Source organism: Rhincodon typus, chromosome 2 (genome assembly GCF_021869965.1).
Source record: "Rhincodon typus isolate 14 chromosome 2, sRhiTyp1.1, whole genome shotgun sequence".
NCBI classification, from domain to species: Eukaryota; Metazoa; Chordata; class Chondrichthyes; order Orectolobiformes; family Rhincodontidae; genus Rhincodon; species Rhincodon typus.
Genome location: NC_063333.1, coordinates 124,236,058 through 124,258,179, shown reverse-complemented (window position 1 = coordinate 124,258,179; position 22,122 = coordinate 124,236,058). Strand labels below are relative to the sequence as shown.

The following is a 22,122-nucleotide window of genomic DNA, read 5'->3' as shown; positions in this document are numbered from 1 at the left end:
GGGGAGGGGAGCCTATACGTCATGACAAGCTCTTAAAGTGTGAAGTTGCTGCTGGGAAAATAACAGTCACCTCTAGTTTCATGCAAGATGGCAGAATGTGGATGGGTCTTGAGTAAGATTGAGATAATTGTTTTAACCTTTTATTATCTAGAGCAGGTTATGTAAAAGTCTGTTAACCATTGCCTTCTGTGTGTTTATGAAAGCAAATGAGGTCAGAGCACTTTGACAACTTTGATCAGAGGATGTAACATTTGGTTTGACTTGGTGGGGGGAAGATACAGAAAGCTACGATTGTCGGTTTGATAACAGAGCTGATGTTTTCAACATTGCGGCAATGCTGTGAAGACACAATCGCTGCCTGTCATTGACTGAGGCAAAGCTTGGGAGATCCTCCATTTTGCATTTGACCAAACGCTGCTGGTCGCAGTCAGAACAGGCCCAGGAAGGTCAAAGTCTTGAAATTTGTGAAGGGGGTTGATCTTCCTGCTGCTTCAGGTAAGTCACAGGGCTGTGAGGTGACACTTGGGAGCTGGAGGTGTGGATGGGAATCAGCAAGGACAAGCCCCTAGTCATCCAGGGCCAAATGCAACCAGACATGATGGTCATCAGGCTCAGGACAGTGCAGTGAGTTTCTCAATAAAAAGTTGCTTTCAGAATGCCTAGGCTGGCACAGCCTGGCATCCCTGCCCCTCACAAAGGAGTGCTGCTCATCTCTTTAACCTGCTTTCTTTCCCCTCCAGTTTGGTTTGTACCCTCTTCTTTTGATTGTGGTCTGAATGTACGGATAATGGACTGGTAGTCCAGAATTTTGAATTTAATAAAAACCTATGGAATTAAAAGCTAGTCTAATGATGACCATGAAACCATTGTCAATTGTTGTAAAACCCACCTGGGTCACTAATGTCCTTTAGGGAAGAACACCTACATTCCTCATCTGGTCTGGCTCACATGTGACTGTAGGCCCACCGCAATGTGGGTGAAATGGTTTAGCAGGACAGTTAGGGATGGGGAAAAAATGCTAGCCTTGCCAGCAATGCAAGAATGGTTAGGTATTGAAGTGCCTGCCAAGGCCTCCTGAGGTGATTGGAGCAAGAGATTGATTTTTCTTGGATTAAATAATTCATCCAATAAGGAGTCCTGAAGGTTACAAAACATCCTTTGCAGCCGTGGCTCATGATATGTGGCTGAGAACTATGGAGTCCAGACAAACTATAACCCTGAGCACAAGAATCTGATGATCGGTCTTTTCCAACTCAAGTCTCAACTGTTTTTTATAACCAGGTCATAGAAAGGAGAGTAGACTAAACAAAAACCCACTTATTACAAATTGCATGGTTTGAGCTGAAAAAGAAGGGTCTAGGCCCGAAACGTCAGCCTTCCTGCTCCTCTGATGCTGCTCGGCCTGCTGTGTTCATCCAGCTCTGCACCTTGTTACCTCAGATTCTCCAGCACCTGCAGTTCCTACTATTATTAGAAATTTTAGTTTGCTTTAGAAACAGCAGAGCCTCAGCAGTGAAGTCAAAATGCTGCTGTCGAGGTCAAAATGTGGGTTTTGGTTAGTATCAGCCTTGGTTGAAGAGGGCAAGCAGCATTAACGTACGGAGCGGTAAGCTCTTTCCTTTTCTGTTAATCCAGTGTTGACTAGAGGGGTGGTAATGGCACTTAGTGGAGTGAGATGTGGGAGATCAGGAAGAAGTCAAATGTCCCTGACACCCTTATCTGCAGGAAGTGGGTTCGCCTGCAGCTCCTGTCGGACCGCGTAGATTGGTTGGAGCAGCAGTTGGACTCACTGGGGAGCATACAGAGGCAGAAAGCTTTAAAGATAGGAGTTTCAGGGATGTGGTCACACCAAATGTTCAACCAGGTAGATGGATGACCACCAGGAGGGGTGGGCAGACAGTGCAGGTGTCTCTCAGGGGAAAAATAACAGCAGCAGCCAGATCAGTGGCACCATGATTGGCTCGGTTGTACAGCAGTGAGTGTTGAAGTGTAGACAAGCAGTGATGATAGGGGACTCTATAGTCAGGGGCACAGACGCTTCTGTGGCTGCCAGCAAGACTCCAGAATGGTGTGTTGCCTCCCTGGTGCCAGGGAGAAGTCTCTGAGGAGGCACAGGATATTCTGAAAGGGGAGGGTGAGCAGCCAGAGCTTGTGGCCCATATTGGCACTAGAGTCATGGAGCTGTACAGCATGGAAACAGATCCTTCAGTCCAACTTGTCCATGTCAACCAGATATCCTATATAAATCTAGCCCCTTTTGACAACATTTGGCCCAAATCCCTCTAAACCCTTCCTATTCATATACCCATCTAGATGCCTTTTAAATGTTGTAATTGGACAGGCTTCCACTACTTCCTCCGGCAGCTTGTTCCATACACGCACCACCTTCTGCGTGAAAAAGTTGCCCCTTAGGTCCCTTTTAAATCTTTCCCCTTTCACCTTTAAATCTATGCCCTCTAGTTTTGGACCTAGAGGAAAGGACCTTGTCTATTTGCCCTATCCATGCCCCTCATGATTTTCTAAACTGTATAAGGTCAACCTTCAATTTCTGACACTCCAGAGATAATAACCTCAGCCTATTCAGCTTCTCCCTGTAGCTCAAACCTTCCAACCCTGGCAACATTCTTGTAAATCTTTTCTGAACTCGTTCAAATTTCACAACATCCTTCCTGTAGTGGGGACAACAGAATTGTATATAGTACTCGAAAAGTGGCCTAACCAATGTCCTGTAAAGCCGCAACATGACCTCCCAACTCCTATGCTCAATGCACTGACCAATAAAGGCAAGCATACCAAATGCCTTCTTCACTATTCTGTCTACCTGTGACTCCACTTCCAAGGAACTATGAACCTGCATGCCAAGGTCTTTTTCTTCAGAAACACTCCCCAGGACCTTACCATTAAGTGTATAAATCCTGCCCTGATTTGCCTTTCCAAAATGCAGCATTTTACATTTATCTAAATTAAACTCCATCTGCCACTCCTCTGCCCAACGGCCCATCTGATCAAGATCCTGTTGTACTCTGAGGTAACCTTCTTCGCTGTCCACTACATCTCCAATTTTGGTGTCATCTGCAAATTTACTAAGCATACCTCCTATGTTCACATCTAAATCATTTATATAAGTAATGAAAGGCAGTGGACCCAGCACCGATCCTTATGGCACACCACCGGTCACAGGCTTCCCCTCTGAAAAGCAACCCTCCACCATCACCTCCATCTCCTACTTTCGAGCCAGTTCTGTATCCAAATAGTTAGTTCTCCCTGTATTCTGTGTGATCTAACCTTGCTAACCAGTCTACCATGCAGAACCTTGTCGAACGCCTTACTGAAGTCCATAAAGATCACATCCACTGCTCTACCACATCAATCCTCTTCATTACTTCAAAAATTGCCATCAAGCTAGTGAGACACGATTTCCAATGCACAACAGCCGAGGTGAAGAGAGATGAGGCCCTGCCAAGGGAATTTAGGGAGTTAGGTGGGAAGTTGAAAAGCAACACCTGTACAGTTATAATCTTGGGATTACGCCCTGTGCCACATGCTAGTGAGGCCCGAAATAAGGAAATAATATAGTTGAATGAATGGCTAAAGAGCTGGTTAAGAGGACAGGGCTTCATTGGACAGACACATGAACACTGGATCATTAGGATCTCTTCCAGAGCAATGGGGACCTGTACAAGAAGGACAAGTTGCATCTAAACTGCAGGGGCACCAATGACCTTTAAAGGGAGATTTGCTAGTGCCATTTGGGTGGGTTCAAACTAGTGTGGTGGGGTTAGGGATGGAGGGACCAGACAACACCACTAGGTCAGTATGTGGGGTGATTGAAGAGAAGGTAGAGGTTAAGTTGAGTAAATCCAATAGAAAGAATAGCCAGGACCAGGTTAGTGAACATGAATTAATGAAAAAAAAAAATTGGAATATTTTGCGCAGTTCTGTTCACCACACTATAGGAAGGATTTGGAGACTTTGAAGAGGATGTAAAAGAGGTTAACCGCATATTGCCTGGAATGGAGTGTATTAGCTATAAACTAAGGTTGGACAAACTTGGATTGTTTATCGTAGATCATTGGAAGCTGAGGAGCAACCTGATAGAAGTATGTAAGATTATGAGAGGCGTGGATAGTTAGAGTCATTTTCCCAGAGTGGAAATGTCAAATACTAGCGGGCATAGGTTTAATGTGATAGGGAGCAATTCAAAGGAGATGTACGAGGCAAGTTTTCACACACAGGGTGGTAGGTGTCTGAAACAGGTGCTGCCAGGGGAGACAGTAGAAGTCGATATAACAGCAGTGTTTAAGAGGTATTTAGACAGACACATGAACAGGCAGAGAATAGAAAGATAGGAACCATATATAGGCAGAAGGGATTAGTTTAGAATAGCATGATGATCAGCACAAACAGGAGTAAACCATTTGGCATGTTAATTCTGGTCTTCCATAGTAATAACGTTCTTGCTCCTGATACAGTTGGTTTGATGAGATCCGAGAATACATTTTGACCACACGAATGGAATGAGACCATTGTAGCATGAGGGAATGCTACACTGTCAAAGATGACACCTTTCAAAATAGACGTAAAACCTAGTTCAAGGTGGGATGTATAATATTCCATTGTTTCATTTGAAGAATAACAAGTGGTTCTGTAATGCCCTAGGCAACATTCATCCTTCAATTTGCACCAATCAAAAAGATTGAACATCAATATCACATTGTTATTTGTGTCACACTGTTGCAGGCAAATCAAGTGCTGCATTTGCTGACATTACAACAGTGACAACAAAGGTAATTTATTGGCTCTGAGGTGTTTTGGGATATCTTTGAGTCATGAAATGTCCTTTAGAAATGTAGGTTTGTCCTTTGATTCATTTGTAAGCAGTAAGAGGAAGGAGCTTATATCTCCTTTGAAACTCTGTCATTATTATTCTTCATGGCAAGGATATAATTCTTTTTTAACAGTTCTGTTCTGAGGGAGGGTCACTGGACCCGAAACGTTAACTCTGATTTCTCTCCACAGATGCTGCCAGACCTGCTGAGCTTTTCCAGCAATTTCTGTTTTTGTTTCTGATTTATAATATCAGCAGTTCTTTCAGTTTTTAATTCTTTGCTTAGTTGACCAGCGTTTGGTCTTCCTTACAGGCACTGTGCCTGATAGACAAACAGGAGGTGACTCCTGTTTATTTTTAGTATTGGAATCATCCAGTCATTCTCCATGTGGTTTTGTGCTGTATTATTATAGTCCTGGCTATGCTGTCAGCATGTTGTCTCTATTAGGCTCCGAGAGACACACTCTCTTCCAGTTACCAGCCATTTCAAATTCAGGCAGGCACTAATTCCACTGAAAGAAACAAATAATTTTGAAAAAGTAAATTTATTTTCATATAAACAAACTGAAGTCATGATGATATTAATAGTCTATTTGAAACTTATGATTCCATTTTGTTTGTTCAGCTTTCCTAGGACTAAAAGAAGCCATAAGACGAGGGAGTACTCCATGAAAGGCAGGACACTAGGAAGCTCAGAGGAACAAAGGGATCTTGTGGTGCTTGTCCACAGATTCCTGAGGCTGCAGGACAGGTTAATAGGGTAGTTAAGAAAGCAATGGTACACTTACCTTTATCAACCGTGACAAAGATTATAAGAGCAGGGAGGTTATGTTGGAGCTGCATAGGACTTTGGTTAGGCCACAGCTGGAGTACTATGTGCAGATCTGGTCACCACACTATAGGAAAGATGTGATTGCACTGGAGGGGGGCTGCAGAGGAGATTCACCTAGAATAGAGCAGCTTATCTATGAAGAGAGGCTGAATAAGTTTGGTTTGTTTTTCTTAGAGCAGAGAATGCTGAGATGGGACCCGATAAAAGTGTATGAGATTGAGGGGCGTGGACGGGGTGGATAGGAAGCAGCTGTTGCCCCTCGCTGAAGGATCAGTTACAAGGGGGCATCATTTTAAGGTGAAGGCCAGGAGGCTTGGAGGGGATTTGAGGGATTTGTTTTACTCAGTGGAAACCTGGAATGTGTTGAGGCAGGAAACCTCACAACCTTTAAAACGTACGTGGATGAGCACCTGAAATGTCATAACATTCAAGGCTGTGGGATGAGTGTGGCTAGGCTGCCATGGACTCAATGGGCCGAAGGGCCTCTTCTACACTGTATGACTATGACTGAAAGCCAAATGAAAATGGATTTGATCTATCAAAGTAATAATTCTGAAGTTCTGTTGAAAGCAGTAATAAATGATCCTTTAGCCAATGCTCCCCAGTAAAATTAGTTGGTCGTAGTGGCTTATCGCTATGTAGGGAATTATAGAGATCAACATAAACCATGCTGTAAGCACAGAGCTGTGTTGCTGAAATGAAATGCACTGAAATTTGCTTCATTCAAAGGCTTTATCTTGATGACTGACCTCCAAGTGCTTTCTGTGGACCAGTGACGCTCAGCTTGGTCTGGGCTCACTTCTGGCCCGCTTCTCTTCATTTGTTTTCCTTGGTACGTTTACTGCTCTATATGTCTGTACATTTTCATCGGTGACCTGCCTTGGTGGCAACCTGTGCTGGCATTTGGCAGTTTTCCTCTCCTGTTGTTTCTTTTGCAAAAGGAAGTGAAAAATCACTGTTTAAAGCCATACTATAACCTGTTGTAGATTTAGCAAAGAGAAGAAACCTGTGCACAAAGAAAGATGTTGGAAAAAGTCTTGATACTGAAGTTGTGTACTTTAAACAGTGACCTTCCTCCTCTGGGAATCTTTTATACAAATCCAGTCCAGATTTTCTCCTGTAAGAGCCGTGTATGAAATTTGTTTTGGCTGTCTCAGCCTGGCCTGGAGCACACAGGAGAAAACGGCTTGAAGTCGGCACTAATTAACATCTAATTGGTAATCCAATTCAGAAAAACATGTATTTGATCTGGGAGGGCTTTGCTGACAATGTGGCTGAAATGCAGACATTTCCTGTTATTCCTGAGAATGAACACAGCAAATACCTTCTGTATTAACAAAGAATATATTTTAAAATACATTTGGTTAAGTTACTGGTATAATACTGCAAAAACTTGCACTTACAAATCGTGGTATCGCACTTTGAGTACTTTTTCCAGATTTTCCAAGCTGAGTTATGAAAAGATAGTGCCTTTAAAAGTGACCACTTTTAAAATCCAACTTGTTCCATGTAGTCATTTAGGGAAGGAAATGTGCTGTCCAGATCACTGTGGTATAGACATGACATCTATGACACTCACTACTCAGTTTTATCAAATATCTACTGACAATACGAGCTGAAAGTTTTTTTTTATTTGTCAATAGGCATCACGGCTAAGGCCAGCATTTATTGACCATCCCCAGTTCTCCTTGAGAGGAAGGTAGTGAGCTGCCTTCTTAGTTTATAAAAAAAGACCCTTACTCCTCAAGGGCAACTAGGGATGGACAGAAATGCTCACCTTGCTGTGTTGCTAACTTCCTAAGTATGAAATTTTTAAAAAGTTGACCTCAAAATTGACATTTTGTAGAACTGCGTGATGTCACCTCGAACCATGACTAGGTTGGTAAGATAATTGTGGGAGTTGTGGTCACCAGCTTTAGAGGTATGGCATGTCCTACGGACCTTAATAATTAAACTGTTAGACAATAGATTAAATTTTAATGAGATGAAAAGGTAACATTGCACACTAACATTGCTGTGGTTTGTTTCCAGTATCGCTTGAGGCAGTGTTGGTGCCAATTAGCTTGTTCTTGTGTGACGTGGGATTTTGAACACTTACACTTTCTTCTTTTCCAGCAAATCTTTACAGGCGTGTGGAGAAATAAAGTTAAACAATTACAATTTAGTGCTAGTCTAAAATAAAGAAAATACTTCTTTTTTTAGCTCCCCCACATTTCCTTTCCTACCCTGACATCATTATTGGCTGTTTGGCTTTGCACAAATGGATGTTGAAAGTGTGTGAGACTAAAATGAGTACTCAATTGGAGGAGAGCACCACAGTTGAGTTCAATCTTATTTTCTTTCGCCATCTACACTTTTTGCCAGTGGTCTCTAATACGAACCTCAAATGAACTGATATGGATGCTGTAGTCAATTATAACAATTACGGTAGACTCCTATCTTAGATCCATAAATTCAACTGGAACCTTATGACCACAGGGAAAAAAATGAATGGAAATTATATCCCCACCTTGCTGCATTAATCAAAATATTTCATTGCCAATTTTGTTTAATTTTCATATTTCTTCAGAAGGAATTCAGAGCAACCAACCATTTCTTGCTTTCCTTTCCTCTGCAAGATTTTTTTGTAATGAGAGTTTGGTTTTCAAAGTCAATAATTTTAACTTTACACAATCAATAGCCTGTAGGGCTGGTGCCATTGCTTTTAACGCTGTATAAATATTTCAACAACTGTTGAAAACCTGGCCTTCAGCTTTTGAATTGATTTATATATTTCAGACACATCCAAGTATGACATTGGGTATATGTTTTGGAAATAATTCAAAATAAAGACTAAGGGAAACCATTAATGGTTCACTGAGCAAATGTTTTACATAGTATATGAGAAAAGAAAGCAAGACATTTATAAAATGCCTTTTTCCGCATCAACACTTCTCAATTGCTTTATAGTCACTGAGGTACTTTGGTCAGGTCATCAATGGAATGTAAGAAACATGGCAGTCAATTTGTGCATCTCAAAGTTCTATGCTTTAAGATAACCATGTATCTATTTATTGAAATTAGTTGAGGGCTAAATATGGACCCAAACAATGAGAAGAACTTCCTCTGCTCTTTTTGAAACATTGCCAAAGGATCCATGGGATCCATTTGAGAAAGAAAATCAGGTATTACTTAGCACCAACATTGCCTGAAGCAACACTGTAAACAAACCACAGGAGGAATACAGTGTGTGATGTTACCTTTACATCTAATTAAATTTTAATAAATAGTCTAACAATTTAATATTCTGATCAAAAGACTGCACCGTTGACAGTGCTGCACACCTAAAGTACTGAATTGGTATCTCCGCCTAGGTTTTGTGCTCAAATCTCAGCAAGTTGATTTGAATCAACATTCTTCAGGCTGAGAGAGAGTGGTTGCACTGAGCATTGTTCAACATCTGTGATACTATACTAATGGTGATAGCAGCATATGGACCAGAGCCAACAATGTAGAAATCCTCATCTGACCTCTTTGGCACCATTTTGGTGCAGCAGCTCCATCTCTGACTTGCAGCGCAGCTCAGTTGGAGCTCCTTGTCAGGAAATCCCACCCACCAAGCTGGCCTGAGGGTCACTGGCAGTCTTCGAGCTCAGAGGCTCCACTTCAGTCTTGAGGTGGTAGCAGGGCCTCCTCAACTGGAAACTTGATTGAAGCAGAAAACATGATTCTCAAGGTATATGCATAGGTTAACATTTATTGTGAACACAGCATAGCTATTGAAGACTAGTTTAAGGCAGAAGAGTGCAATCTATTGGAGCGTATGTTGACTAGGTCGTTTCCAGCGATGTTGGCTTTGACAACTTGCTGAAACAGTCAAAACCCCTGACAAGCGACTTTTACAATGTAAATGAGGAAAATTGTCCCAAAATGCCATAGTTCTGCTTCGGGGATGAGGGGTTTTTCAAGAAGTGGATAAACTTTACTTTCTGTTTCTTGGCAATGCTCTCAAGTTACTTGTAGTCTACATTGAAACTTTAGATGCACAGTTGTTCAGTGTATGAGCTGATGAGCAACGTGTGAAGGAAACTGAAAAGAAAGACTTGAGAACAGGTTTTGGGACTCTCATTGTATCATAGTTTGAAATAATTAATGTCGGATATGGCAGGGAAATGGAATAAAAAATTTTAACCTCCTATGAAAGAGTCAAGATGTATTTGAATAACAGAAAACAGCAAACAGCTTTCACAATGGAATGTCCAAATTAGTCTTTTTGAAAGTTGTGCACTTTGAAACATTTTGTGATGGTGTTCAACATGCAATCTTAGACAGATTGACATGGATGCACTATATGAAGAATTTGGTGTTGTGCTAAGAGTTAGGTCCCCCCTCTGGCCTGAGGCATTGACAGTCCAATGAGGAGAGTGACCTGAAACTTTTCAGCAAAGCCCAGGGGACAACATTGACAAACATGAAGAAAATCACCTCCTGTCTATTCTCTGTAAACATGTAGCAGTTCTCGGACAGAATGAGTTTTCTCTTGGGGAAATGAGAGAAATTGGTAGGATTTGGAAAGCATGAACACAGCTGAGATCTACATCGATTTTTCAAAAGAGTGCAAAGATCTGTACTCTCAAGTTCTTGGGAAATAAAAGATTATGAATACCACCAGGAGCATCTAAAAATATAAACCCTGGTTGCTCCTGTGGTGGGTATGTTGGCTTTAAATTGGTGATGTTAATGATAGTTCTTACCTCTGAGTCAGGAGGCCTGGGTTCAGGTCCAACCTGCTCCAGAGATGTGTAGTAACATTTCTGAACAGGTTGATTAGGGACTATCTAATTGCAACAGCAAAAACAGTGTCCTGTGCTCACTTCAGCTGTGTCAGCAACCCCCTCTGCCAGTGGCTACTCTAGCCACGAAATTGACAACTGCAGTGAAGGACACTCTTAAAGGAAACGAAACCAGCATATTAGCATTGGCTCCTGATCTTGAGGCACTGGTTGGGCAAATTTAGAGAAGTTTTAGTCGAACATCTGATGATGTTTGGTGCTGACACAAAAGAAATCAAGAGCTAGGATGCTGTCAGATAAACTGTATTATCAGTCATAATCATTTGAAGATCTTGCAGCAATTACCGCTGATTAGTGCTCATTATCCTTTAACGAATTCCAGTAATGGATTCCATTCAACCAAGGACTAATTTGGACTTGGTAAAAATGTATGTAGTGTGGACAATGAATAGTTTTGCTGTAGTGCTATTTATGTTATGTTGGACTAAAAAGCAATCTTACTCAATAGGAAGGAACGTTTTTTCGAGACAGGTTTCAAAAGTCTGAAAACTTCACACTAAGTATGATGAGAACACATACAGAACGGGCAATCATTCAAAACCCGCACATGCTGAAAATGATCAGGAAATCACCTTATGTGAGTATTTATGTAAAGCACTAAAAATATTTCATTTTGAATTCACAGAAATTCTTCTGGACCTGATTCACCTGTGGATTGAATCTGAGAATCTTGCTCCTCCTCCCACAATTGCTTTAGATGCAACATACCCGAGCTCCATTTAGTTGATCAGCTTCCTTTGAGCTGTACGTGATGAAAGTCTTACTTCCTTTTCTAACGATTGCAGTCAAAAGCTTCATACCAATACCAGCTTCTTGAATTTCTGTATTGGGACAAGAAATCAAACGGCCTTTGTTAACTGGACATGAAATTGTAAGTTACTGAGAGTATGATGCGCTGTATTATAAAACACTGCTGAGTGCAGCTGGATTGGTGAAGCCGTATTGTATTTATACCACATTTTATTTGGACTTGGTGCGAGAAGACTGTTGACAGGATTTCCTGGTATAGTTATTTAACAGGCATGCTTCATTTTCACCATTAAGACAAGACCGCATTTTAGTGACAGAGAAAGGGTGGGGTTAATCGGCTTTAGTAACATTGCATGTAACATTGAGTGCGAAAAACAGTTGTAAAAAGTACAGAATATTTATTTTGGGAGCTTGTAGTGCACTGTGTTAAATTTGAAATGACCAGGAACTAGAAATGAAAGTAACATGAAAGAATGAGTATAACTAATTTGTCAGATCTCCAGTGCAACCGTCAATTTATGCTCAAAAGCTGGCTCTGTTTGTTGCTTTTCTTTTCACAAATGGATTAAGGTTTGTGATGAATGCTTGTGATTTTTGCACTGGAATACCGGGCAATTATAAGTTTAAGGCAGTGCTTCAGTTGAGTTATTCTGGTGAAGCCACAAACCATGAGAGAAAAACCTGGGTATTGTGCATCAACCCAATTGAGAATAAATAATTGCAATTTGTTATTCATAACTCGGGGGAAGAAAGACTCTTGTTTAGATAACAATCTACCTTCTCCTCCAAAAGACTGATCCTTTTGTGAACACTTGTGTCTGGTCAGTGTAACTTTTTGTGTGTATGTTGTGCACATGTCTCTTTAAGGCTTTATTTCTTACTTCAATAACTTTAAATACTATTTTTTAGCCTTGTTGAGCAATTTCCTCCTGGTTTATTTCATAAACAAGGACATATGCAACCCTGAAGAGGTGTCGCTGGACCCAAAAAGTTAACTCTGTTTTCTCTCAAATGCTGCCTGATCTGCTGAGTTTTTCCAGCAATTTCATTTTTTGTTTCTGATTTTCAGCGTCCACAGTTCTTTATTTTTTTGACACTGGCAATCCTGTGTTTGTTGGGACTGTAAACATTTTCAGAATCAGATGCTTCAGTTGTCATGGCATTGTTGTACAAACAAACTATTTAGGAACAAAATCAACCACAAAAAGCAGGCCATTCAAGATAGTTGTTAAAAAAAAAATGACATGTTTTATAGTCAGGTGTTGTTGGCTTCTACCACTGCCAAGACATAAGTTCTTAAAAAAAATTATTAATAATGATGCAAAATAAAGGAAGTTGCAGACTACTAGAAAAGTTACTTTGTATCAGTCTTCACAAAAGAGGATAATCAATCTAACGTTACTGGAAAACTAATGAATCGATGCAGAATCAAGGACTGTATCTCATTAATAAAAGCAAGGACCAGCATTTGGTGACAAACCCTCAGAGCTGACAGTTTCCATTACAGGATTTTAAGGGAAGATAATGGCCTTGTGATATAACACTAGATTAGGGATCTAGGAACCCGGGTTTGAATCCCACCATAGCAACTTGAATTTTAAAAGCATTGACATTTCAAGTCTGATGATAACCATTGTCAATTGTCGTTAAAACACATTTGGCTCACTAAAGAATCCTAGTGTCCTTTAGAGATGGAAACTGCATCTAGGCCAAATGTGACTCCAGTCCTACAGTAATATGTTTGATTCTTAAGTACTTGTGAAATGCCCGAGCAAGTCATTATAGTTTTATAAACTAATAGAAACTCTGAGAAAAAAAAAAGAATGAAACCTGATGGACCATCAGGCGTCGACCAAGGCACTGGAAATGTAAAAGACAAACATGGCCCTATCGACCCTGTAAAGTCCCCCTTACTAACATCTGGGGGTTGGTGCCAGAATTTAGAGCACTGTCCCATTTGGGAGAGAACTGCCCTGGGATTCCTCAACATGAACTCCGGAGCCCAAGAAGTCTCACTGCATCAGGTCCAATATGGACAAGGAAACCTTCCGAATACCACGTGGCCCCATACTCCCTCCCCCTTATCCACCGCTTAGCTGATGAATCAGTACTCCTCCATGTTGAACACCACTTGGACGAAGCACGGGTGGTAAAGGCACAGAATGTATTCTTCAGTGTCCATCACCAAGAGTGGCTCAGCAGCCCTTCTACTGATTGAGCTGGTCTGGTCCTAAAGGTGGTGACGGAACAAACAAGAGGGAAAAACAAAAGGCGAAGCATTCACAACAATCCTCAGCCAGAATTACCAAGTGGATGTTCCATTTCAGCATTCCTCAGTTGTACCCACCATCAGAGGTGCCAGTCTTCAGTCAATTCGATTCACTCCATGTGAGATCAAGAAACAGTTGTAAGCACTGGATACTACCAAAGCTATGGGCCCTGACAATATTCTGGCATTGGTACTGAAGGCTTGTGCTCCAGAACTTGTCACTTCCCTGGCCAAGCTGTTCAAATACAGTTACAACACTGGCATCTACCCAACAATGTGGAAAATTGACCAGATTTGACCTGTTCATAAAAAGGAGGACAGATCCAAACCGACCAATAACTGCCCCATCAGTCTACTCTCAATCATCAGTAAAGTGATGGAAGGTGTCATCAACAATGCTATCAAGCAGCACATGCTCAGCAATAACCTGCTCAGTGACACCCAGTTTGGGTTCTGCCAGGGCCACTCAGCTCCTGACCTCATTGCAGCCTTGATTCAAACATGGACAAAAGAGCTGAAAACCAGAGGTGAGGTGAGAGTAATTGTAGAGAAAAGGTGCACTTACACAGTAAAGGAAATAGACTGACCAGAAACAATTATATTTATCCGTTAACCTGAGAATGATGCAATTCTCTCAGGTACCTGGGTTGTACTTGGGCGGACTGTATTCATTCTGGTGCATGTTCAGTGAATCCACAAATGTTGAATGATATTTGACTGATGGCAAGAAATGTGTGTATGAATAGATTTTCATGAAAGTGCATTTAGATCCTCAACTTGTCTGTTGCTACTAGGGCAACATCTGAGAAAATATTTAAAGTGGTTTGCATTCACTTTTTAAAACATTTCAAAGCTCCTGTATCCAATGAATTTTTTGAAGCGTAATAATCATTATGTAGGCAAACACAATTGTCAATATGTGAACAGCGTAATTGTAGAAACTCCACGTGAGTGAAGACTGAGCTCATGTTTTGTCCTTCTGGTGGTCTTGGTTAAAGGACATTGGTCGGGATATTGCAACAACTTGATGTTCTTCATCAAATATTGCCACGGGATCCTTTTTGCCCATCTGAACAAACAGGTGAGGATGTCGCTTAAAGGTTTATTGGACTAATGGCACCTGTGACAGTGCAGTAGTGCACTTAAGTGCCAGCCAGCCTCTCTGATGTGCTCAAGATCTACTCCAGGACAGAGTGCTCCTGAGTGAGCTAAGTGTGTAATGATACACAGGTATTTATAAGAGGATCCATTGTGTTGCACCGCAATTTTACTACTGGATTATTGAAAACCTCAGCATGATTTGGCTCCGATCTCTACAAGACAAGAATGAGTAACTGATTTCCATTGCATAATGTGTACTGACAAAACATATAATGCAAAGGATGGCACGTAAAATAGATTTTACTATGTGGTCATCCATTATCACAGAGCCAACCATTTGAAGCTCAACTAGCCTCTTATTAGCAAAATCATTCAAGACGCTATAGAAATGCACACCACTTTTGAGGTGGACTGCCTGCTTAGAATAGTGTTAGCCTGAAGATTAAATTGATATTGGTGGTTATGTTCTTTTCCTGTTCACATGGATTGTAGGATAAGAAACTGAGATGTTGTTCTATTAGAATGGACCTAAAGTGCCACATGAATCACGTAGCTGTCTGATTGAAAGAATGCACTTCTGAAAATGTTAAATTTTTTTTCAGCTAGATCAAAATTCATTTTATTTGGAAAGACCAACTGGTACTTATTAACACCAATAATAATTGTGAATTTTTGAATTGACACACATGAAATGTAATAATTGCTTGCAGTGTACATTTTCAAGCCATTGAGATTGCTCGGAGACCAATTTAGGATATTGTGAGTATAGTTTTATTTTTGTAAATAATAATATATTGAACTATCTGTGGAGAGATGCTTACTAGATTAGAAATGTATTAATAAGTAGCTCACTTACCTACCTAGAAGATGAAATATTCATGCACAAAATATTTTTCACTGCAAGACCACTGAGGGCTCCGCTGCCAGTTGCTTCTACTTCCCGCATCACTGCCTCAATCCAAACCAGATTTTTTAGCATCCCATTTATACCTGAATAGAGCTTTCAATCCCCTATCCTTTTAATCATTTCCTTTTACCTTTACACTTTCACCCACCTTACTGAAGCTGTCATCCTTGCTTTGGGCTCCTTTTGACTGATTTGTTATTTATTTTTGATCATCTCTCATTCTCCACTCTTTATAAGCTTCACCCGATCCAGAAGTTCTGTTGTCATTATTTTGTCTACCACTGTCCTATTCCATCCATAATCGCTGTCCTTGCGGATCTGTATTGTCTCTTGGCCGTCTATCATCTCAATAGAAGATCTCATCTTTGTATTTAAAATCTCCTCATCGCCTTAGCCCTCTCTATTCCTTCAAATTGCTCTGACCTTACAAGACCATGCCCCTACTTGAAATCTCCAGTCCCCGTTTCTGACATTTTGTACATCCTTTGCTCTGCTGTTGGCAACCATGTATTCAGTTGGCTAAGCCTAATATTTGGAATTTCCTTCTTTAATAAGTGCCTCAAAACCTAACGTTCTGATCACTTTTAATAACTCTGTCTTTGCCTAGCTATATATTTCTTCTGATTATGCTTTTGTAAAGTGCCTTGATTTTGTTTTTACCCTAAGGCACTATTTACACAACACATGGCTAAGAATATTTGGATGCATGTATCATATGAACAAGATGAAATATAATTCTTAATCCATGTTGATTCTCCTGACAGTGTAACATTTAGAAGCTTCACAATTGTAGAGGGTATATCGTATGATTTGTCCAAAACTAATCATGGGAAATGCGAAGCATGTCTGTCAGAGTAAGATTCTTTCAGATTCAACAAACTGTTTTGACGAATAATCTATACTCAAAACATTAATGTCTTTTCTCTGCCAGTGGATTTGCAGCAAAATTCCAACACGTTTTCTTTGTGCCAAACACAGAGAATATGCTAGAGAAACTTAGCAGGTCTGGCAGCATCTGTGGAGAAAGAAAGAGAGTTAACTTTTTGAGCCTGGTAAGACTTCTTCAGAACTCCAGTTAACTCTGTTTCTGTCTCTACAGATGCTGTCAGACTTTGAGTTCCTTCAACATTCTCTATTTGTTGCAGATTTCCTGCATGCCCACTACTTTGTCTTTATTTGAGTGTTTCCTCTGAGTGTCCACTGAAACAGAAAACAGTCGTTCGTTGCTGACTCGGAAGATGGTGGCTTCATATCCCAACATAGAAACTTGTAAGAAATAAGCTAAGCTGACGTTTCATTGCAGTATGAAGGGAAGTTCTATACTGTTTAAATTCTTTCAAATGAGATGCTAAATGGAGGTTGAGCTGGTTTCATATGGCTGGCATGTTCAATTCTAAGGCAGCAGGAAACCAGGGAATTCTCTTCATGTTCTGATACATCAGTGTGGCATAAATCTTTCATTATTATAAATTTCTATGTGTGGGTAGGGAATATTGGAGTCTGAAGTGGCAAATGAGTCACATGTTAACAGAAGTTAATGGAGAATGCAAAGATGAAGACATTATGCAGTGAAAGGGGCTCAGAACAGTTGTACCCAGACAGTTGAAGGAACTGCAGGCAGCCTCTTGGAGGATTGACTCAGTGGATTATATTTCCCCTTCACCTAAGGTGCCCTATTTGGGATCTGGGTGCATGCGTGACCTGGTACCATGTTGAAAGACTAAAGAATAAATTTGCTCCCTGTCATTGTTGAGTTGCAACTCACAACTTTCTTGAGTTGGTTCAACGGTTATATTAGTGTTTAACAGACACAAGACAAAAGTTTCTCGACTAGTGGGGCAATAGGTAAGGGCTGTCATTTCATCCCAGATTTGAATTCAGTCGCAACAACAGAATGAAACTCTGCTGTTATAAATTTCTAATCTCTAATTTAGCATATAATAGACACAAAGCAAACAACTAGGCATTATATTGCTCTTGTGTAATTATCTCATTGATGCAATGGAATGGAGAAAATATTTAATCTAATTGTACTGAACCTGATGTGTGAGTGTTGCTGGCCAGTGAAATCTTAACTGAAGTGAAAACAATATGCAAACAGAACAGAAAATAGATTTAAATTTTTTTTAAAATTAAAAATGTAGGTGGCTAAACCAGACTTTTCAAACTAATTGAATTTGTTATCTCACCACCATTTGGAGTCATTGGTGTTCAGAACAGTGAACAATAAAGAAAGCAATTGCCTCCAACAATAAGGCAGTGTTTGCTTGAGCATTGCTGAATGAGACCCCACTGAGTTCTGAATATATTCTGTTCCAATGAAATTTATCACATGATGTAAATTGCACAGAATAGTCATTGCTAGAAATGGAAGGGGAGTAGATTATTGATGGAGCTTGAGGGGCTGAGCCTACAGGAATCAAACTTAGCTTTATTGTATTGTCTGGATGAAATGCATGTGGATTTTGTGATCATGGAGGTCTCCCATTTAAGAAAAGCTCATTTAAGTGCATCATGAATGTGTTTTAAACTGTGAGCGGTGCTCTCTGCCCTAGCTTCCTCTTCCTCCTCCTCCTTGCACACAGAACACCCAGTACAGTGAAGCACAGTGACAGGATGCGGGTGTACCTACACCATTTCAACTGCAACAGTTCACGATGATGACTCATCATCACCTTCACAAGGTTAAGTCAGGATGGGCAACAAATGCTGGCCATAGCTAGTGATGTACACATGCTGTGAAAGAATAAAAATTTAAAAAGTCTACCACAAAACCAGTGTTAAGGATCAAACTGTAAGTTTTGGGAGGGTTTTGCATTTCTACTTTTTGAGAGATATTCATGTTTTTATAAGGGAAGTGGGGGTGCAAGATAGCATCTACATTTTGCTGGTGGAGGATCTGTCTACTTCAGGAGGCAGTATGTATTATTTGGGGGAATGTAGCACTATTTATAAGTTGTTAAGGCAAAGTCACACGTTTGATCCATAGTCTGTATTCACTTGACTGGTTTCAGCTCTTGTAGCAGTAAAAGCCCAATTGGCTGTCATTGCCTTTGGGTCTGGAAGGGGTCAGTCAGCAAGGAGTTTAACTCTGAAGAGACCTCTGCTTTGAAATGCAAGTGGTTGTCATTCTGCTCACAGTAGAATAGCCTTCATTGTTACAATTAAAAGAGGTAGCAGCCACCATCAGAAGATTCAGCCAGTATTGAATTGTGGCTCAGTGGTTAGCACAGCTACCTTACAGTGCCAGGGACCTGGGTTCAATTCCAGTCTTAGGTGACTGTGTGGAGTTTGCACGCTCTCCCAGCATCTGCATGGGTTTCCTTGGGCGGTTCCTCCCGCAGTCCAATGATGTGCAATTTAGGTGGATTGACCATGTTCATTTGCCTTATAGTATCCAGGGATGTGCAGGCTAGGGGATCAGTTATGGAGTTACGGGAATTTAGGAACATTTAAAGTTTCCAGTAGAGACGATAAGAACTTGAGTTAATGAGCAATACATTAAAATTGGAAGTTATTTGGTCATATTATTTCCAAAATTGATTTCTTTATCTGTCAATGCCATAAAGTCAAAGAGATTAGGAGCGTTCAAAATATTTTAGATCATAGAATCCCTACAGTGTGGAAACAGGTCCTTTGGCCCAATAAGTCCACACCGACCCTTGGAGCATCCCACCCAGACCCATCCCCCTATAACCCACACATCCCAGAACACTACGGGCAATTTAGCATGGTCGATCCACCTAGCCTGCACATATTTGGACTGTGGGAGGAAACTGGAGCACCCGGAGGAAACCCACGCAGATATGGGGAGAGTGTGCAAACTCCGCACAGACAGTCGCCCGAGGCTGGAATCGAACCTGGGTCCCTGGCGCTGTGAGGCTGCCGTGCTTAACCACTGAGCCACCGTGCTGCCCCCAAATGTTGGGTTAGGCGAGTGGGAATTGCAGCACAAAATAGTTATTTTTCCTGAGACTTCTCTTGGGATTCTTGAGGGCATTTCTTTTTTGCTTCTCGGGGCCTACTTGTTTCTCAGAGGCTCCTTTTTAATTCTTGTGAACTGTTTATTACATGATCCAGTCTCCTGTAGTTCTTTCTGTGGTTGTGTTGACATGTGAGTATTTGGACTCGTCCAGCAGCAGAGTTAGACAAATTCATAAATAGCCTCAATTAACATCGACCTTCCAGTAAATTTAAAACCACGCCACTCAAGAAAAGCACTAATTTCCTAGACATTGCAGCATTTAAATTGGCACAAGACCCCAGGCATAAATTAGCAACAAATGTTTGTTTCAAAATAACTGACACACACTTCTATGTACAAAATGTCATTGCGCTAAACACTCTTTCCAGACTGACTCACAACTAACTCGTTCCCATTGCATATTTACAAAGCTGGAAGCTGTTAACCAGCAGTTGCTACTCTTTTTGCTGCATCTCAGATCTAATCTCTGATTTAAATTCAACAATTGACACGATTAACATAACAATACCATCCATTTCTATTTCCTCATACAGTAGTTCCTGAACATATACAGACTTCAGGTAGAAATTCCACATTCGTTTCCAACTAATTCATTACCTCAAGCATCTCACATTTTTCTGGGTTTGGATGACTGCGTGTTCCTATCTTGACATGTTTAAGTTTGTTCTTTCTTTGCAGTCTCCCTTTGTTTCCTCACTCTCTATCTCTCACTCTTTTAGTAACATCCCACTGTCTTACAGCTCCCTGGAGCCTTCCTCTGTCTCAGACATTCACCACTGCAGCTTCCTTCTCTTTTGCTTCTGCTGCTCTGATGCTGCCTGGCCTGCTGTGTTCCTCCAGCTCCACACCTTGTTACCCCTTCCTGTTTCTGTCTCTCTCTCGCTCTCGCTCCTCCTCCTCCTCCTCCCGCCCACCTTCGGTTCACTTGCAGTCTACTCCTCTGTCCCCCACTGCCTCCCTTTCTCTCGCACCCTTGTTGTAGCCTCTCGGTCATGCCCCATCCCTCTAGCTGCTTCCTTGTTGTCTTACCCCTCTTTTTTTCAGCCCCACTGCAACCTTCTCCTTCCCTGCCACTGTTCCCACCTGTACCCTGAGACAACTGCTGTGGTCAAAAGGTGTCTGCTTCCTGCTCTCTTCCATCCTCAACAAGGAGGCAGCTGATTTTTTTTGTGCTCACTGGGGACTGCCTCACTGCTAGCACTGATTTCCTGAGCTGCTCCTCAATGCACAGGTTGTTTCTCTCCTGGGTTAGTTGATAAGTTTACGAGTGAACCTGAGAGCAATAAGTGATCGGAGGAGGAGCAGCTACTCACCGTTTCCTTCATGGGGCAACATTTCTCTTATTGGTGAACCTGAAAGTGAATTTTCCTGAACAATTGGGAAGTTCTGGGCATACAGTCCACATTTGAGACTGGGTGGGATTATTTTAGAGTTATTGATTCATACAACATGGAAACAGACCCTTTAGCCCAACTCATTCACGCTGACCAGACGTCCCAATGTGACCTAGTCCTATTTTCCAGCACTTGGCCCATATCCCTCTAAACCCTTCCTATTCATATACCCATCCAGATGGCTTTTAAATGTTGTAACTGTACTAGCCTCCGCCACTTCCTCTGGTAGTTTGTTCAATAGACACATACTACCCTCTGTGTTTTAAAAAAAAAAAAAAAAAAAAAAGTTATCCCTCAGGTCTTTTTAAATCTTCCCCTCTTACCTTAAACCTATGCCCTTTAGTTTTGGCCGAGGAGAAAGATCTTGGCTATTCACCCTATCCATGCCCCTCATGATTTTGTAAACCTCTATAAGGTCACCTCTCAGCCTCTAGCACTCTAGGGAAAATAGCCTCTGCCTATTCAGTCCCTCCCTATACTTCAAATCATCCGGTCCTGGCAACATCCTTGTAAATATTTTCTGCACCCTCTCACGTTTAACAACATCCTCCCTATAGAAGGATGACCAGAACTGTACACAGTAATCTAAAAGAAGCCTCACCAATGTCCTGAGATAGTAGGAACTGCAGATGCTGGAGAATCTGAGATAACAAGGTGTACAGCTGGATGAACACAGCAGGCCAAGCAGCATCAGAGGAGCAGGAAGGCTGATGTTTCGGGCCTAGACCCTTCTTCAGAAATGGGGTAGGGGAAGGGGGTTCTGAAATAAATAGAGAGAGAGAGGGGGAGGTGGATAGAAGATGGATAAAGGAGAAGATAGGTGGAGAGGAGACGGACAGGTCAAAGGGGTGGGGATGGAGCCAGTAAAGGTGAGTGTAGGCGGGGAGTTAGGGAGGGGATAGGTCAGTCCAGGGAGGATGGACAGGTCAAGGGGGCGGGATGAGACTAGTAGGTAGGAGATGGGGGTGGGGCTTGAGGTGGGAGGAGTGGATAGGTGGGAGGAAGGTTAGGGAGGCGGGGACAAGCTGGGCTGGTTTTGGGTTGCGGTTGGTGGAGGGGAGATTTTGAAGCTTGTGAAGTCCACATGGATACCATTAGGCTGCAGGGTTCCCAAGTGAAATATGAGGTGCTGTTCCTGCAACCTACAGGTGGCATCGTTGTGGCACTGCAGGAGAACCAGGATGGACATGTCGTCTAAGGAATGGGAGGGGGAGTTGAAATGGT

General features: G+C 41.5%; 1 protein-coding gene across 8 annotated transcripts in view; it reads left to right on the top strand.

Annotated features, from left to right (window-relative positions):
• The window catches only part of elmo1 (engulfment and cell motility 1 (ced-12 homolog, C. elegans)), a 267,831-nt gene that overhangs the window by 14,311 nt on the left and 231,398 nt on the right, over positions 1-22,122 (top strand). For 4 of the 8 annotated variants that reach the window (XM_048613453.1, XM_048613463.1, XM_048613514.1 and 1 more), the window contains exon 2: positions 11,118-11,363. The exons of the other annotated variants lie outside the window; for them this stretch is intronic. The gene's annotated coding sequence lies outside the window, so the exon portion shown is untranslated. The remainder of the gene's footprint in view (positions 1-11,117; positions 11,364-22,122) is intronic. 8 annotated transcript variants of the gene reach the window in all.